Raw genomic sequence first — 19,990 nt, 5'->3', positions numbered from 1 at the left:
ACAGAAGACAAAGTTCCAAAACTTGAAATTCAAATAGTAAGAGATCCATAAAAAATGAGTATTCAACAATTTCTTTTTTCAGTTCTCCTCAAGTCAAGATCCTAAGATACACAATTTAAATACAATCACTTTCCTCAAGGAGGTTATAATCTTGAAGAAAGATGTGAAAAACAAAACAGAGATTTTTATATGTCCTATAATAAGGGATAGAAACAAAGGGAAGAGAAAGGGTTTTCCACTTGGGCAAGGTGTAGACTGATAGATAGGAAACTACACAGGAAGTCCTCAAGAGAGCATAGGATATGGCTCTGACCTTGAGGGGCTTCAATAAGTGGAGTGGGAAGGAAGACATGGCAAACAGAAGGAACAGCATGAGGCAAGGCCTGGGCAGGAGCACACAGGGTTATGTTCAGGAAGGAGAAAGCTGAGGTTTGGCTAGGAGGTGTGGTACAATGTGGTGACTGGTAAGAGGTATAGCTGGAGATAAAAGGTTACAGCCAGATCATGGACATCCCTGAATGGTACGCTAATGAGCTGGATTTTATCTTAAAGGTAATGGGAAGCCATTTAAGTGGGGGATGTCAGTAGGGAAGGGGTATTATTTAAGTTATGCTTTAGAAAGATAATTCTGGCATGTGGTGTGAGGGATGAATTAAGGGAACCTGATATTAGAGGCAGGGGGACCATAAAGAGGCTCGGCTGAAATTCAATTCTTGCTGCATGAGGACCAAACCAGGGCAGCGCAAGTATAAAAACTAGAGATGAAACAGTAATGCAGTTTCAAATAATCCCATCCAGGAACACATCAATTCCAGACTTTCCCTACTGGTTTACCTTAAGAATTCAGTCTTAGGGCTCATTAGCCAACAAGTTACATTCCCTATTCAAGTCAAACCAGTCTCCACAGTGGCATTACACACACACACAGAGTTCTTTCTGCCTTGATATTTTTGTAGAATATTTTCTTATATCCTCTTCCAACCATGCAGGTGATGCCTGCCATACAACTGGTGTTCTCCAAATGTTTGTTGCATGAAGGAATGAATGATCAAATGAACAAACAGATCCCAAGCCTTCCCACATTTCAAGGTCATGCCCAAGTCTTCACTTCTCCATGGCAACATACTGCAAACTCTGGACCACAGCACTCACTCCCTGGCCTGACTTAACACTGCTCGCAGCTGTAGAGCTTGCAACTAAATACTAGTCATATATTGTCTTCTCATTGTTTCCAGTACACAACTCTTATTTTCCTTACTCTATTGCAATTCAGGCTCAAGCTGAGACCAACTGTAGCTGTACAACACTTACATTTGCTTCAGCACCCAGTGCAGGATGGGGCACATGGAGGACTTCATGGAGTTCTTTCTGAATGAAAATGAATTAGCCCCTGACAGCTCATCAGAGTCCTGTGGTTCAAACTACTCCAACTGTAGCTCCACCCAGGCAGGCGGCCCCTGCGCAGTTCACTGTCTATGCCCCTTATGGCCACATGTAAGAGAGACACTTTCAAAAGTAAAGAGCAAAGAAACATAACCCGTTTGTTTACTTCACAAGCACACAAAGCTGTTGTTCTCCTTTTGCCTTCTCCCAGCACGTACCTATCATCCCAAATTCACAGTTCCATTTTTTGGTGCATCGGAGAGACCACTGTGAGTCCTCTTGTGGCACTACTGCCAACGTGTCCTGTGAGTACACGCACACGTTCACTCAACGCACTCACAGAGGAGGGTGAAAACAAGAGCAAGGTGAAAACGGTTTGCCTTGTCACATTCCAGCAGCCAGCAATGACTCCAGAGGGGGCAGCGCACAATGGACACTCTGTACTGGCTCAGGCTTTCAGGCCAACAAAAGTTAACCCTTCTGTGGCTGTTTGCAGGACTTGGAATGAGAGGAGCACCATAGGAACAATAACGCTTGCTTAGGAAATGACCACTCAGCAGGTTCCAGGAGAATAGAGGGGAGAGGAGAGTAGCTGTGATGTGCTTGGGAAAGAACACTGAGAGAGCAGTCCAAAGACTAGGCCTGCCTTTCACCGACAGTGAGATGCTAGACAAGTCACTCTGAGTCCCTTACTCCATACTTATCCCAGCAATGAACTGAGCAGGACCAAGGTCTGTTCCATACTCAAGACTGTGTGATTATACCCTGCACAGACATAGACCTATGGGACACTCCAAAGTGGGTAGTGTGAGCCTAAAGAATTATTCGTCTGAGGGCCCAGGGGACTCCTGCTTGGCTCCATGGGCTCCATGACCCAAATGAGTCCCAGGGAGTAAGTACATCCTCTTTCCTCCATGATCTACAAAATGGAAGTATTTTTCCTAGTCTAGAACACATTCACTACCTGCAGCCTTGAAGGAACTCTTACTAATCCTGGAACTTGGTGGAAATGCAAATTCGCAAGCCCCACCTATGGCTCCAAGGGTGGGGCCCAACATTCTGGCTGGTACCAAGGCCTCCAGGCAGTTCTGATGGGCTTAGGCTTTGCCTATGTGCTTACCCTTACCAACTGACTTGACCAAAGAGCACTACTGCTCTATGTTTAAAGGGAATTCTCCCTTACAGTTTTACTTTTAGTCTCTTAAGAACAGACATCAGTGGCATTTTATTCATCTATACAATCCCATGCCTAGCACAGTGCCCAGTGCATAATGGGCACTCAAGAAATGTTGGTTGGGGCTTCCCTGGTGGCCCAGTGGTTGGGGGTCCACCTGCCGATGCGGGGGACGTGGGTTCGTGCCCAGTCCGGAAGGATCCCACGTGCCGTGGAGTGGCTGTGCCTGTGGGCCATGGCCGCTAAGCCTGCACGTCCGGAGCCTGTGCTCCGCAGCAGGAGAGGCCACAACAGTGAGTTTTGCATACCACAAAAAAAAAAAAAAAAAAAAATGTTGGTTGACTGAATTAATAAATAAACAAACTAGCTCGGGCTGGGCTTCCCAGCATCATCCACCTCTCCCATCTGCTTTGCTTCCAGGGCACATTCAGGCCATCATCACCCTGACCGCTGCTTTCCAAAGTGTCAACATGGTGGAACTGATGCAGCCCTTGGCATATATAACAGGAGTCAAAAGATGCGGATTCTGGACCTAGTTCTGCCACTTAGGAGCCCTCATAAGCCCTCTTTCAGCCTTGGTGTCTCATCAATGAAATGAGAAAAAATGTCTTCCTGATTTTCCTCATTAGGTTATAGTTTTTATCTCTCCTTTTTTTTTCTAATGGAACTATATGCTTCTTGTAAATTTTTTTTTAATAGCACATGCACCTCATAAGGTCTTAAAGGCAAACAATGACAAATATAGGGAGAGTTTGCTGCCTCATCCCTGACCTTTCCCAAACTCCCCCCGGAACTCCTCATCCTCAGTCCTACCTCGGCTCCTTACTCTGCAGATCCCGTAAGGCTGGACACTTCTTTCATCTTTACATGTAGAAGACACTGAGCTGCCTATACAATCATCAGGTCAGAACCCTTTCCCCTCAAAACTCTGTAGAATGTCTTCTATCATGTGCAGTAACAGAAGAGAAAACGGAAGCCAGCCTGGTTTTGTTTCCTTTGTCGGTAACTTGTCTCATGCTTTTCTAATCGCAGATTTTTTTTTTTATTGTAACAGAATTTTATTAATGACAAAATGAGTAGTGTGGACCTCACTTCTTTTATTTTTCCTGGAATATAGTGCGCCTTTTGGATCTGTAGTGCAGGTTATTTCTAGTTCAGAACCGTTCCCTTCAATTATTCCTTTAATTATTTCTTCTATTCAGTGGTTCTGGCTTCCAATTTTTTCCTGTAACCTCAGTTTAGAATTCTCATCTCTGTTCTCCATTTCTCTCATTTTCTCTCACTGTTTTTTGCATTGTGGGAGAGCATTCCTTAATCTAAGGTCCATAACACCAGTTTAATTCTGTCTTCCATCCTCCCTTTGCCTTTATTGACTTCACTGTGGATGTTTAATTTTGCAATTGCACATTTTGTATCCCTGGAATCTAACCTTATTCATCCTTCTTTCTGTTAATTCTGATGCTTTTTCATCTCAGCATGCTCTCTCCTTGTTACTTTATGCTCCTTTTCCACCAGGGGTCTTGCCTCTTCCTGTTGCAGATGTCTGGCAGCTATCTAAAATTCTTATTTTGCTATTGTAGTAAATAATATCACAATACTGTTCTTTTTTCCTTGTTCTGAGTGTTTCTCGCCTAAGGTCTTGTGTTTGATTAGTTCTCTTCACTCATGCTCTGAGGAAAAAGCCATGCAGGGCAGTCTTGTCTACAGAGAAAGCACTAGACTGCTTTTGACTCTACCTTCCATCCATCCATCCATCCTGAAGTCAGTCAAGTCCTTCTCTCAGAACTATCGCTATTATCAGTGATCTGGTCACCTCAGTTCCTAGTGAACAGTAACAGTGGTATGTTGGGGCTCGTGAGAGCCCACCCATGTGAGTCTCATCCCAGCTCCACTTTCTGTGGTGTCAAGTTGAGAGCTTGAAAATTGGCTGTGGTAGGAGTGTTTACACCACAAGAATCAGCAAACTTAACAAATCAGGGCTTAGAAAAAAATCAAGAGAACAGGGTGTTAAGCATTTACACAACTGATAGCAGACATCTACCTACAACTATTTTGTGTGACTAAAAGGGGATTCTTCTGTCAGATTCTTTGCAACTCCGAGCAGCTGAAATCCACAATGTGCACTGTCATATAGACTCTTTATGTCTACCTCAGAACTTTCCTTGAGGAAACATCTCTGCCCAGAAGTCAACAACTCCTCCCAAACCTCCCTCCTCCAGTCTTGCCCATTTGTTCTCTGAAATCTGTAGACTTTGAGAATATGTATAATGATGTTAAGGAGAAGACAGTCTTTGGTTGTTTTATTAAAGTTGTCCGTGCAGTAGATCTGATGACTGCCTATTTTCCTTATTGACAGAAATTGTGAGTTTCTGATCTTAGGGGGACAAACCGTGTAAAAGGATGGAGTGTGAGCCTACCTGACAACAGATAGCAAAGCAACTGCATCTTCAACTTAGGCTCATTGGCTACGGTTATAAGAAATCCCTTCTCAGATTCTGACAAGAGACTGACCATCTGTCTGATTTTGGCTTTGGGGTGGTTGAGCGTTCATCTCCCTATATGTCTTCTGAGGTATTTAGGTGGGGAGTCAGAAGTGGCCTTTTCCTCTTGGGGGACTTTATATGTGTCTGGGATCCTCTTCTGCTCCCTCAAGCTAACACCTCTTCATTACTCAGGCCCACGTCAAAGGGTACTTCCTAAGCTTCACAAACCACATCAGGACTCCCTGTTTTGTGCCATTAGAGCATAGACCTTTTCTTTCCTAGCACTTACTATATTTTATAATTAATACTTGTGCCACTCTTGGTTTCAACTCTGCCTGCCCCACTAAATGGGAAGCCCTTGAGGGTACATGCTGTGTTTGTTTAGCTAACCATGGAACCCCCAGGGCCCGGCACAGCTCCTGATCCATGGATCCAAATTATTCACTGTGTGAATGCTGAATGAGAGGCTGTGTCAAAGACCTGCCAGGTGCCATTTGACTCAGATGCCCATGACTCTGAGTGCTGTGTCTCTGAAAGTCCACATGCTGCAGAAGCATACAGAGTAAAAGCTCCATAAACACCGATAAAGTGATCAAGCAACCCAGCCCTTACCAGCTCTCAATCAGCGAGGGCAAAGGCAGCTCTGCCCACAGCTCTCTGACCCTACAGACACACCAGTGGTCTCCAGCAGAGAATTAAGAGCAGACTCAGTGGCTTTTTTATATTACATACCTGTGTGGTACATTCCTGATCACAGTTCACCTCCTCCAAGCAGCGTTCTCTGAGTCCTACACCCACCACATTCCCCAGCACCATCTCTTGAGTGGCAGCTCCCCCAAATCCCACTGATTTGCTTAACTTCATATAATCCCCTAATTCTTCTGGCTGGCCCATCCTTTCTTCTTTCTCTACCTGGTTACCTCTAAGTCATCCTTCAAGAATTGGGTCAAGTTTCACTTCCTTCATGAAGACTGGCTGGGCCTTCCTTTTCTCCTCCTTTCCCCTTGTGTGTACACATGTATAGACACACACTTATACACACTCACACTCACAGGTGGTCTTGCTCTCACTTCCCTGGGCATTTTGCTATCAAAGCATTTGGCAAACTGTATTGCAGTGTTATCGGCTGGGTTTTCAGTGGGTCTCTACCACAGTTCAGAGGACAGTGAACATACTCAGTAAGTGTCCAACAGCAAGTGTCCAAGCCATGTTTCCCCTTGAAAAGAGGAATGGAAGTAGCACTGATTTGATGTCACAGGTTTAGATTACTTAACCTCTCTTTTCCATTTAGTAGTTGTGTTCTTGGAAATTACATTTAAACCGTTCAAGTTTCATTTGGAAATTAGGTAATAATCCTACCTCAAGGGTTGTTTTGAGAAGTAATTGAAGATTAAATAAGATATTTATGAAAGATCATGTTGGGATCACCTTAGTGGGCATTCAAAACTTTTGGTAAATTTCATTTACTCCTGTAGTCCGTGTCACCCACACTGGCTTTTAGCTAAATGTTGCCTTTTCTTTGCAGATCCCAAGTAAAGCCCGAGAGTTGGGCGTTGGAGACCAACCTCCTCCATCTCCCTTTACAATGGGAAGCACAAACAAGTAGTTTAATTTGTACCTACTAACGTGAGTGTTTTGATGTTGTTTGGCTATTGCTTTCTTCTTCTACCCAGTTTGTCTTGTGGAGGAAATAAGACTTAGTTCAGCCACAAATTCCAGACTCAATTCCCTGCTCTGCCATTCAGAGCTGGGTGGACTTAGGCAAGTTCTTTTTTCTCCCTAGGTCTCCCCATCCTCATTTGTAGAACACGGGAGGTGATGAGGTGAATTCTGTGGCCCTCCAGCTCTGACCTTCTCAGGTGCTGAGCCCTCTCTCCTCAACTTTACGACCAGAGCCCTTCAAAGACAGAGCTGGTACCTTACACCTCTGCATAGGTTTTACTGGTTCTGCAGGTCTGCTTGGCTGAACCTAACATAAAACTAAGAATCAGTTCCTGTGCTCAGGGATCTCCATGACAGGGAGAGAAGCAGAATCAAACTCCCGAGGCCTGAGGCCGAGAGCACACTGTTAACCAACAGTTCCAGTTCTAGCAGCAAAAACAGTGCGTCCTCTGGGAACCAATAACACAACACAACAGCACGAGCCCTGGGTCTTCGGCCCCGGGGAGAGGTCTCCACAGCACTGGCTAGGCCAATCCTCAAGTTTACAGGTGGAGCTCTGGTCTTGGCATATTACCTGTTGCCTGTATTTTTCCACTCAGTCAAGAAAAGCACACACTTGTAGTGCGACAAGGGGTTAAATACAACAAATGGCCTCTACAGCCATTATCAATTTAATCCAAACAACAGCCCTGTGATGCAGAAGACCCATCCTCATTTTAAAGATGTGGAAATGGGGCTTCTCTGGTGGCGCAGCGGTTGGGAGTCCGCCTGCCAATGCAGGGGACACGGGTTCGTGCCCCGGTCCGGGAAGATACCACATGCCGCGGAGCGGCTGGGCCCGTGAGCCATGGCCGCTGAGCCTGCGCGTCCGGAGCCTGTGCTCCACAACGGGAGAGGCCGCGGCAGTGAGAGGCCCTCGTACAGCAAAAAAAAAAAAGATGTGGAAATGGAAATGGAAATGTCCAGGAAGGCATTTGCTCAAGGGCACACGCTACCTGTGCCAGAGCCACAATCAAATTCAGGCTTATATGATTCCAAAGTCTGTGCTTTTACTTTTAGATCATGATGTCTCTAAAACACAAAGTGATGCCAGCTTTTGGCCAAACGCTCCTAGCTACTTCTATACATAGGAGCTCTAAAACCAGTTTGCCATCTGACTTGCCACATCACTTAAATTCTCTGGGCATCAGTTTTCTCATCAGCCTCCTAATCTCTTCACAGACTCTTCCAAGGAAAAAAGTAAATAATATACGCAGAATAGCATCTAAATAGGTTAAATATGTAGGGTTGGCCGGTAAGAAATAACTGTGATCATAATATTTCTTGTCCAAGTATATTAAAGAAGATCCACATGGTAAAGAAAATGATCCTAACTTTGAAGAGAGAAATAGTATATAATAAGTGCTTTAAGTTTATTCTTTGATTTAACCCTGAGATGTACCCATTTTACAGATAAGAAAACTGAAATTGAGATATTTGTTGAAATCACAGAGGTAGTTCTGTCTGACTCCAACTGTCACTTGCTTTCCATTGAACTATAATGCCACCAGTCTTTAAATACTCAGCATTAGTAGTCACTTAAACTCTGATCCTCCACCATACCACATGTAAACTGGGATGAAAATGGTAGACTTATCTGAGGGCAATGCAGCTAAACTGAATAATCAAACAGATAATAAATTCCCTAGTCATTCTTTCAAGGCACTTTAATTTTACCTGTTCAGTCTTAATTCAAATTCCTTGACTTCTCAACCATCGATTCAGCAATCGCTTTGCTTATTGTCATTTGAATGTAAAGTGTAATCTGACACTTTCATGTTTGTGCTTCTGCCACAAAGGAGATGCTAGGCATACCAGAGAATAAACAAATACTGGCTCCATTTCCTGCCCTTTGTTATATTTCTCCTTCAGCTTTCCTGCATGGTCATTTAAATATTGCATTGTTACTTGAAACTTGAATCTCCAATTATGCTTTAAACTCCTGGAAATGAGTACCTGTATCACAGAGCTTCTTTGTTTCCCAGAGTGGCTGATCCCCATTCTGAATGTTTATATGTAGTTTTATTTTTGTCCTAAAGGTGCCTCTTTTGGACTCCAGACTGAAGAGTTGGTGGCTGACAGGACTAGTAGTGGGCAGGACAGTCAGATGTCAGGATTCTCTCCTGTGTGGCATGCGTGGAAGTGTTCCTCACACCTACCCTCGTCACATTCTGAAAACTCCGGTCACGGCTCCCATCTCAGCTCAGGGGAGATGTAGCCTTGGCCTATTCCTCACGGGACCCCATCCCATCTGTTTTGCTGACTGACACTCTACAGAGCCCTACATGACTGTCCTCTGTTGCTGCTCCTCCACTGGTTTTCATGAGTTCTTATGGAGTCTTCCATCAGGTTGAGAACAGAGACAACCTCCTCTGTATCTCTTGAGGTCCCCAGAGCACCATCAGGGTCTATCATACTCATGTTTAAATGTAAATGAGCAAACCAAGTTTGCTGAATCAGAAGGTTGAAAAGTTGATGAGTTTGAATGAAAATTCTGGACAGCTAAGATTGGGCCCAACTTAGACAGCCCTGAGTTTTGTCCTTCCCACTGCTGTCAGGAAACCTCAGACCAGCAAGATGCCTGCTATGGGTGACCTGTGCCTCAATATCAGACAGCTGGACCTTCTGCATCAAGGCCTCCCTGCTCCTACCAGATGCAGTACATGTTCATGATTAGCATTCGTTTCCTTGCGGCAATTCCAAATTCACATTCAAACTTTGTCCCATCTCTGCTACTGTACCCACCAAGAATGTCCCCTTGTTTCAGTTCCACCATCAACCCCCAAACCACATCCTCCTTGAAGCCTTCCCTGACCACTTTATCCCTGATCAACCAAATAGCATAATTCCACATAGATCATGTTCCCACTTTGGCTTCAGACGGATGCTTTCCATTTGAGCTAAGCCTGTCTCTCCAGACATACTGTCCATTCTCCAAGGGCAGAAGCCATGTCTCATACCAGACCTTTCTCACCCAACAGTGCCAAGAACAATGGAACAAATTGCAATGATGAGACCTTAATAAACACATGTGGATCCAAAAACCGACTGTAATCAGGCTCTGAATTACAGAATAATGAACAGAGAGAAGGCCCACAGGGCTTTCGCATCAAATCATCCTTTTTAGTCACCATTATGAATCAATACTTTAAAAAAAAAATCAAAGCTCTCATTGCTCGAATAACAATAGGTCACAGACATACCACCCAACAACTGCAAGGGACTTGCCACCCAGATTTCATTATTTTGCTACAAGCACAACAACTGTGCCCCAATTGCCTCTAAGGAGAGTTCTCAGGCCACTGCATTGAATTCATCAAATTCAGCATCTCCAGCAACTACATCTTTCCAGGCCCAAGTTCAAACCCAAGCAGTTTCTTTCCACTGACAAAACTCTCAATCTTTGGCAGATAAAAGGAATAAAGAAGAAATTGCTTTTTACGGAGTTAGGCTAATTGAGTTCCTTGCCTTTTTTTTTTTTTTTTTTTCTATTCCAAGTCCTAGAGTAAAAGTAATTGCAGCATCTCAGTAGCTTGTAGAGCCTTGCTCTTCCTAAATACTCAAGCAGTGTGCTCCTAGGTGACTCAGAATGCCCTCTGAACTCAGGTCAAAACCCAGCTTTCCTGATTCCACCCCAACCCTAATCTCAGAGGCCTCTGGCTTTGGACAAACTGCGGGTCACTCGCTTTCATCTCAAAATGCATACAAACCAACTCACTAATTGTTATTGAACACAGGCCATGAAAGGGCAGACTCTGCTGTGAGGACTGAGCAGACATCCCGGGAGCACAGGCACAGCCCTAGCCTTCATGCCCAACAGAATCTACACAAGAAAATAATGCCTAGCCCCCGAGATCCATGAGGTCCGAAAGTAACCATGGCAGAGATTCCAAATGCCTACTGGGCACAGGAAGCAGTAGCAAAGCCCAGATAGGGAATATAGTCTAGATTTTCCAGAAGCCGTCTTTGGCTGCTTCATTCCCGTTGTCTCAACTCAGTCATTTCACCAATGGGGGCCAGTTTTCAAAAGACGTAGAGGATCAATCCTTTTCTTCCTTCCCCATTATTCACTACAGTACTTCTTCACACTTAGCTCCCCACCCCCTCCTCTCCTTTCCGTGTCCCCAAGTCTGGCTCTTTGGTGCTCACTAGGGAGTTTCTCCTGGTCCCAGTTCCCCTTCTGAAGGTAACTCTCATCCACAGCAAACACTTAGCAAAGTTCACTGATCCTCAGTGGGAGTGGTGTTGTTGGGGTGCCAGGAGTTCTGAGCTTTAAGAAACCTTTAAAATGCCCAGGACACTTCTACCTATAGAGTCACAGAATTTCAGAAGGGGCCCTCCCTCCACATCAATCCAAACTCTTTCTCTTTACCGTGGCTCAAGCTAAGGAGCAAAAAGGCAGTACAGCTGGTCCCACACCACGTGCTGACGGGGAGACAGCCCAGCCTGCAGCCTGCCTCTCAGAAGCCTGTCCCTGGAACTTTCCCCTGAGTGCATTTCTCTGCTCAGCTTCTTTTCCACTGCAGCCAGGCGCACTCAGTCACCGAGGAGTGGGAAGCACTTGGACTTAAGTAACAAAGAAGACTGCATGGTTAAGTGCCAAAATGAGTGTGGTGGACAAAAAAGGCAATTGGAATTTTCAGAGAAAGTCAAGAGCTATGTGTGCGAGAGGAGCGAGGAGGCTCTAGTAGGTACTTAATAAATATTTTGATGATTGAATGAATGAGTGAATCAGTGACTGATAGGATGTAACATGCAGTAAAACATTAACTCTTAGGCTTTGAGGGAGAAACTGAGAGTGGGCGATTGCCCCTGAAAGATAGCCAAAAGTATAAAAAGCCGTTGATGTAAGTACTTATTATTCACTTTGTCGAAGAGGTCCTCGTTGTGTTGCTTCACCGTGCAGAGCTTTAGTGTATCTTAAACAACATTCACTTTTAATATTCTATCTCTGCATAAATTCTGTGATTCATTCATGCAACAGAAATCATTCACAAGTAGGGCTTTGTGGGGCCAACTTGGCCCCATCCTTCAAGGACTCACAGCCTGGAGAGGTGAGTGACAACGAAGAACAAAGCAGCACGAGCCAGATGCCCAGCAAGTACTTTAGTCCTGAAGCGCTCTGGAGAAGGCACTGAAAAGCTAAGAGCTGGTCAGGTGTCCGAAGAGGTAGACACTTTGGCTAAAAGGGACCAATAGGGACACCTACCAGAGAGGAGTCGTTGATACAGAAGGGGCAGAGGTGTGGAGGTGGACAAGTGTACATAGTGCCTAGGGTCTGCCAGGAAATGAGTCTGATGGGAGCAGAGCCTGTGTGTGCTGCATACAACGGGGTTCCCCCGAGAGTGCTGCAAGGTGCCTGGTACAGGCTGCTGGACAGGACGAGCCAGGAAGCGTGGGAAAGAGAAAGAGGAGCAATACAGAAGAGTCAGACAGCAAATGTACGGTGAAGAACCTCCCTGATTCGAGAGAACTTGCTGGGTTAGTCGGGACAGATGCAATCTTGCTCTCAGTTCTGTTCTTTAGAGAGGGTGCAAATTCTGTCTTGAATATCATTTCTCAGCCACTGTGGCTCCCTGATGAAAACTCTCCCCCTCGCACTCGCCACCCATTACCTCTCCTCTCTGTGTGTCTCCATGTCTTTTTCTTTCTCCTTCTCATTCTTAACTCAAAGAGCATTTCCTGAGCACCAATACATCCTTGAGTCAAAATTGCATACTATCTGAGACTCTGAGTCTCAGATGTATATGCAAAGTAGGCGTCCAACAATTCAACTGATTTAAAATACATATACTGTACACACTTTTTTTCCCCTTTGGTCAACTCAGGAGCACAAAACAACTATTCCCTGACTGTCTTATAACACAAGGGGCCTCTACAGGCATTTCTGGTCATACCAAGAGGTTATTAACCTCCAAGCGATGGTGACAATAATCCCAGACATCAGTTTCCAGGAGGCAGTGTGGAAATCCTCTCAGAGTTCAATTACTGAAATTAGCTGGTATTATTTAATCCGCAGAACCCCTATGTAGTAGGCAGGGTAAGCATATTTTATCCCTATTTTACTGATTAGTTTGCTGAGGCCCAAAGAGGTTAAATAACTTTCCAGGGACATTTAGCTGGGAAATAGCAGGGACAGGATCCAAAGCAGATCTTGTCACTTCAGGTGTGACGCTCTTCACACTTTAACAGAGCCATCTGGTCCCATGTGGGCCACCAACTTGTGTCATTTCAGCAAGTCAGCACATCAATGGCCTCATCTTCTGAAAGGGGATAAAATGCTTAGTAAGCCTCCTTCCTCCTTAGAAAATCAAGGGGGCAGATGTGGTATAAAGATGTTTTTGAAAAGAAAAAAGTGCCATGCATATAAAAAGGAGTATGTTTTGATAGGAAAAGATAAGTTGGGTCAAAGAAACATTTTTCCAAGCTGGCAAAGTTCTGAAACTCTTATCTGCTCTCCATTCATCCCCTCTCCCTTCCCAGCACATGGAAAGGTGGAAGCCTCTGCCTGCCTGGGGGTTAGCTCAGCTGGCTTTGCCTGTAATTATTTCTCATGGATCTGCAGATCACAATTCATCATTAGCTCCTGGGGAGGGGTAGCTGCTTCCTCCCAAGGGATCCTGTGGACTTCAGGGCTGCTCACATTCTCCATTTGACCCTGGCATTATTTGCTCTGAACTGGATAGGAAGTCAACTGCAGGTTTCCACACCAAAGGCCATTAAAAAAATAATGTTTCCTCAACCTTAGATGGTACTCTCTAAGGGGGTAAAAAACCGACTCTGAAAGGGAAGCTGTTCTGACCTGACTCTGAAAATTCCAGATGTGAAATGTAAGGCCCACTAAGTTGGACTCAGTTATCTAAGGTCACCAGTTTCCCCCAAAACTTCATATTGCCCCAAGCTGGTATGTCTAGGGAGGCATAAGAATCTAGTAGTAGGCTAAGTGAAAATGGAAATAAATACTTAAAGCCAAAGAAGAATGTAAGTTGGCATCTTTCCCCTGCGTTCATGAAGTAGTACACTCTGCGGGCATCTTGGTGTTTACTTTTCTGCACTTAACAAGACTTTGGCTGCCCAAAGTGTCTGCAACTTCATGGAGAGTTTGTGAAACACCAGGGTTTCCTTTAGAAACAACCCTAAATGAAGCTCACACCTATGGCAATAGGTCTGATGGCTGTACTCCTTATTCAATCCTGACCCAAAACATTTTGGGAAGCTCACCAGGTTTCACAGTATACCATAGGACAGCAATGGAATTGGACTGCTTTGCTCACTTCTTCACAGGAACCCAACGACCAAGCATAGTGATATGTGGCCAGAACTCTATGAGCCTCCTTTTCTCAGGGCAGTCCTGCCACCCCTCCAGGATAAGAGCAGCCTCTTGTCTCCACCTCCACCCCCAAATAGACCTCTCCCACACAGTGGGTCTCTAAGCAAACTCAATAACATTATCTCATTTTTTAAGGCACTGCAACTTCTTACAATGTTAATGTGTTAATAATAATTTACCCCATTCTTCTGGCAGGAGCAAAACTGAAGCAACTTGAAATGCCATCAGCAAAAAATTATTTATTTCCCATTCCTGAGCAGTGAAGAAAACAAGGTTTTGTTTGGCCAGGTCCACTCTTGATAGCTATCTGGTTTCAATTAAAACTTCAAGTCTCCAAGGGAAAAACTGGCATCCTGGGCCGCTGAGGCCCAGCCAAGTTTCAGTGTCTCTACAAGATTTCAGAAAGGATGTTCCATCCAGCCAGCCACCTCTCATCTTCCTCCTTTTGCATATCATATAGAAGCTTCAGAGCAGAGACTAAATAAAGGACAACTAAAAATAATGACCAGGTTGAAAGAACTCTGCCCTCCTAGAGATACATTTTTTGTGCCAGAGAAGTATTGATTCCGCTCCTAATGGAATTGAAAGTCAAGATAACAGCAGAAATGGAATCAAGAATCCAGGGGAAAGTGCCTACCTATTTATTTCTTCTTCAGCAAACTCCTGCCTCTCCCCACTGACCATTTTCAACTAAACTTTCTACAAAGATTCCAAGCACTGTTCTCTCTTTTCCCCCAGCCCTCATTTAGGTCAGGTGATTTACAAACTAGCTTGCCATGAATAATGCACTCACAGGACCAGAAGCCCTCGTGGCACCAAAGGGGCTCCTTGGTTCACTCAGGTACACTCCTAGGCCTCCCCTGTGTGAAGTCCAGAACTGGGCCTGCCAGCAGTGCCTTCCTATGGGATGTTCTGATGTTAACATACGAAAGATTCGATTACACTCCTTCACCTGCCTAGCCCATTCGTGAACATATAAGGCAGTTGATATTTTCTCCCAAGCTATGAGTGTCCCCCTTAGGGACCACTTCACTGCCTCTCAGCCACTCCTCCTTATGTTCACTACAAGCCATCCCATCCCCCACCTCCAATTTGTTTATTCCAGTGACACATCTATTTTCCCTGCTAAGGGAGACAAGTCTGTTTCCCTCCTCTGGCTCCCAATAGCATTCACTCACCACCTCCTCCCCCCAGCCCCGCTCAGGTTACTATAGTGGCTAGCAGCTCCCAGAGCCCAACTCTAACACCAATTCAACTTCCAAAGACTAAGACTTTTATTTCCTTAATGGGGGAGGGGAGATGGTGTGCAAAGCAGCACTTTCTGAGTACCTGGTCTCCTATCTTCTCAGGCTACATATACCCTGGAGTTTGCAAATACTCTGTGTTTAACCATACTCTTCTGATCTGTCCTGAAGCCCTTCTTTGGTAGCAGGCAAAGCAATTAAGTACAGAGGAAAATACTGCATCTTCAGCTTAACTGAAACCTGGGACTTCCAAGTCAGGGCAAAAGATATCACACCTCCCTCCACTAGTCTTGGGATGGCAGAAACCACAGAAAGCAGGAGAAAGGGGAGGGAGTGACCTGGGATTGTAAACTGGCTACATTTTAAAGTGCTACAAACTTTCTCCTCCCTCACAGGCCCCTGGACAGCTGGCTCCGCCTCCCCATCCCAGCCAGACAACATCCAACTGGGGTGTGTGAGGATAACTCTCCCAGACCATCCTGGTCCGGCCCCAGTGTTGCAGATGTGGCCTGCATAGAACACCCTTCCTCTCCTCTCCACGTCCTTCTTCCCAAACGACTCCTGCCCCTCCAAAACACACGAGTGTGCGTGTGCACACATACACACACGTTTTGAGGATAAGGATGGATTGGGAAGGGCACATCTGATTTCCCTGTGTAAACTACAGGAGGGTAAACGATAGGGCAGGACTGCCAGATAGTTTTGGCAATGGCGACTTTATAAAGTTAGTTTTTGCATAAAACTACAGGAAAAGAAGAAAAACAGGATGAAGAGTAAAGGAATGAAAAGGAAGAGAATAACAAATAATGTAAGAGGAAAATAAGTAATATTAGTATCTCCATAAAAACCATAGACTCCAACTAACTTTAGGAAAAAAGGTGTGGATAGTGGTGAAGGGGACGGGGAAGCTTGGAAGGAAAAGTAGCTGTGGTAGAATTCCAAAATAAACTGCCCTTTCGGAGAAGAGCTTCTGCGGGGATATACAGAAACACAAATTGGCCTTTTAGCATTAGATGTCAACCATGAGATTATCAGGACAGTTTATTTGAAGTGGAAACGAATCGGAAATCCTTCCCTGAACAGTCCTCCTAGACCACTATACACACCCTCAGAACCCACAGAGACACACATAAAGAATAAATGCAGCATCAAGGGGCAATAAGAACCCGCTCCCCCCACTCCCAGTACCTCTAGCCTCATCTCATACTTCCAACTGCACAACTTTCCGATCTCCAAAGAAAATATTTCCAGTTGGATCCTATTTCAGAATTGTAACTGGTGTGGGCTGTGAGAGGAGGGGTGTGTGCAGCCTGTAGGGGATGGGGACTGGAAGACAGCATTTCGGTAGTTCCTTATTTTTGTAGAGCCAGCATGCTCTACCGATCAGAAATTGCTATTACCCAACAATGCTTCCATCACAAACAGACACCAAAAACAGCATCAGCGTTATCACCATCTTGCTAGAGATCTGCCCAGTCCAGTTTACCTGACTTTGTCTCTGTGGAACTTCTCCTACAGTATTTTAGTCAAAGAGATAAGCGTTTGAAAGACAAAAACAATAAATCGATACTGAAGTGTTCCCTTTCAGTAGTTATTTCCCACTGGAAACCACCGAACGGGGAAGCCTGTCGTTAATTCCCAAGACCACGGCTCCTCTAGAAACACACACAATGCGTGCTTTCAAAAAAGGCATTCGTCTGCTTTTAAGGGAATTCCTGTCTTTTCAGAGTCCCAAAACCGGAGAGCACGAGAAAGAGACTCAGATCCATTGATTAAGATTTTAAGAAAAAGACTCACACAGAGCCACGACGCAAGCACACACCAACCTTCGCCGTTTGGACCACTTCTTCCCTGTTCTTCTTTCTATTAACGACACGTTAGATTCTGATACATTCCCCCCCCCAAAAAAAAATCTAACTAGATACAATGTAGCTCTCTAGCTCCACTTAACCTGCAAGTTACAAAGAGAGAGAGAAAAAAATATCCTGCCGCCTTCCCACCCCTTTCGCTCCCCCCTCCCCCTCTCTGGTCCACTCCGCCAACGCCAAACCCGCCAGCCCCGGCAGTCAGCGGCCGGACGGAGGGAGGGTGCAAAAGGCGTGGGGAGGGAGAAGGCCGGGGTCGGGGGCCGGGGGGGGGGATCAGATTAGGCCAAACTCAATAAGGTCCCAGACCTCCAGCCCGACGCCGCCACCAACGAGTCACTTCAAATGAGCCAGCATCTCTGCCCACCGCCGGCGGGCCGTAATCGCGCCCATCCTCGGCAGCCTCGCCGGGACCGGCATCCCGCCCCTTCAGCCCGGTCTCCCCCTTCCCATCGGTGCAAAGTCAAAGCCCCGGCGAGGCAGCTTTAACTTTTTCATGCAGGGAACACACACCGCCCCCGACCCCGAGCGTGCGGCGGCCCGCGGCGTGGCTGGAGGCTGGGCGCCGGGCTCCCGGGCCAAGGTCGCCGCGCGTGCTCACCCACGTCCCGGCGACTCCGGCTCCGCTGGCCCCGGCGCTCGCTCAGATCCCGGCTCCCGTCGCTCGCCCGAGCCCCCGAAGGTGCTGCTGCGGCAACTCCATAGCGATGAGCATCTGTCACACGGCGAGCCGCGGGCTGGCCACCCTCGCTCGGGGGGCGCCGGGGCCCCCGGGCGCCCGGAGGCGGAGGCGAGCGGCGGGCGCCCCGGCCGGCCCCGCGCTTCCCGCCCGGCGCTGCCGCCTGCGCCGCGCCACCGATTTACGGAGAGAGATATCAAGGGGGAAAATGGCGTCTCCGGAGCCCGAGGAGTCCTGGAGTAATCACATTCACACACACACGCCCGCACGCACACACTCGCACACCGCGCGCCGCGGGCCTGGCTAATTTTAGCAGGAGCCCCCCCCCCACCCCCCAAATTATATATATCCCAGTCTCTCCAATCAATGCTATTTTTTTTTTCTTTTCTTCAAAGGATGGATTGGAGCCTTAAAAAATGTTGCCGGGTTCGGGCTCGCAGAAGGCGGCGCGCGGAGGGCGAGGGCGCTTTTGCTGAGCTGTGCAGTTCGGTCCGCGGCGCCGGGCGGCCCAGCCCGCCAGCTTGTCCGCCCGCGGTCGCTAGTGCTGCCGCCGCCGCCGCCGCCGCCGCTCCATGGCCGCGCCCGACCCGCGCCCCCGCCGCGTCCCCTCGCCACCCGCCCGCGTCCCCGGCGAGCGCTGGAGTGGGGTCGGGCCCGAGTGGCTGCCTCCCGCGCCCTCTCCCGAGTCCCGGAGTCCTAGTGAAAGGAAGGGGGAGGGCGCGGGCGGGGGAGGGGGAGGATCGGAGCGGCAGCGCGGCGGAGCCGAACGGGGACAGCCACCCCGCGATCTGCCTCGGAGGGGGTGCGGGAACCCACACCGCTCGCCCAGCCGATCGGGGGCCGCTTCCCCGACTTGAGCCGGGGGAGGCACAGCCAGTAACCGGCGAGCGACCTCTCCCTTCACCCTCCTGCAGTGAATTTCTGTGAATTTCGATCAATTGGAGGGAGTGGGGCTTGTGCCCGGGGAGAAGGAAAACACTTCGTGGAGGCGGACCGGGGACCCCTCGCCGCCCTCGCGCCCCTCCCGCTCCCCTACGCCCTCGAGGCCCAGTGGCTCTGCGCGCCGGAGTCCGCCGCGGAGACTGGGCTGCCGCGGGGACCGCCGCGGGCTCGGCACCGGCTCCCGGGCTCAACACTGCCACTATCTGACACAACAGGAGCAGTGTTGGGGGAACTGCGCGCCGAGGCGCGAGATGTGATAGGCTCTGAAACTGGGTGCATTTTTTTAACCTGGTAATTACATTTCAGGGGGTTATATTTTTGTTAAGCGACATGTATGCATTCAGATGCTTATGTGCATTTTCTCGTTATTCACAAAAATTCGACAGTTGATGAGGGGAAAGACACTGAGAGATGACGTTGGCATGCAATTCTCTATTAAGGATGGTGAAAAGAATAAGGTGGAATGTCTTCAGTTCATACAAAATATAGTGGTATTTTAATCTCTTTGACTACTTGTATTGGGGCTGCAAAAGTGGACCTATTCAGGCCACTCAGTTGCAACCCCAGGCAACTGAGGAATGTAACCCCTCAGGGGTGTTTCTACATTATAGGACAGATAGGGATTCAGGAAGGTTTGCAAGTGGTTTTGCTTAAAGACCTTGTGTAGAGTTTACTCAAAACTTGGATTGTGAGAGAACTCCTGCTTACCACGTTTTATATTGAGAGTTCTGGGACTTCGGATTGAGGAATGATTTGGTAGTGATTGGGAATGAACCCCACCAACCACATCAGCCACTGAAGACCTGGGTCGCCTGCTCGTGTGAATTCTGTCACAGAGCTTCTTCACCCTCATCACTCTTTTCACAGGAACGATGTAGTGAAGTACAGCAACGGAGACTGGCTCTGAGGACCCCGTAACTCCCATCCTGGTCCATGTCCCTGGATCAGGTTCAGTCTGATTCTGGACAGATCACTGCCCTCTGACCAAAGTGCCCTTGCTGTCTTCTTTTTGTCAGAGAAATGTTCTGATTGGCCAAAAACGTTTCCTCTATTACTCAACACTGCAAGACCTCTGTTCGAGCAATGTTTCAATAGGTCTTCTGTTACCCCTATACTGGAGTACTGTTTTTATTAGTGGGAAGGTAATGCTTAATTAGAAAAAAACTCAGCAGGGCATATGAACTGATAA

The 19,990-nt window shown here is 47.0% G+C and overlaps 1 protein-coding gene across 2 annotated transcripts in view; it reads right to left on the bottom strand.

The window, feature by feature from the left end:
- SETBP1 (SET binding protein 1) overlaps positions 1 to 17,948 on the bottom strand; it is a 378,710-nt gene extending 360,762 nt beyond the window's left edge. Inside the window, exon 1 of one of the 2 annotated variants that reach the window (XM_060118586.1) lies at positions 17,782 to 17,948. The gene's annotated coding sequence lies outside the window, so the exon portion shown is untranslated. Of the gene's footprint in view, positions 1 to 17,141; positions 17,215 to 17,781 lie in introns of those variants that run through there. The other variant, XM_060118588.1, reaches the window with a different exon arrangement.
- Positions 17,949 to 19,990: the final 2,042 nt, after the last annotated feature.

This window comes from Mesoplodon densirostris, chromosome 15 (genome assembly GCF_025265405.1).
Source record: "Mesoplodon densirostris isolate mMesDen1 chromosome 15, mMesDen1 primary haplotype, whole genome shotgun sequence".
Taxonomy (NCBI): Eukaryota; Metazoa; Chordata; class Mammalia; order Artiodactyla; family Ziphiidae; genus Mesoplodon; species Mesoplodon densirostris.
This window is presented reverse-complemented; position numbering and strand designations above follow the sequence as displayed.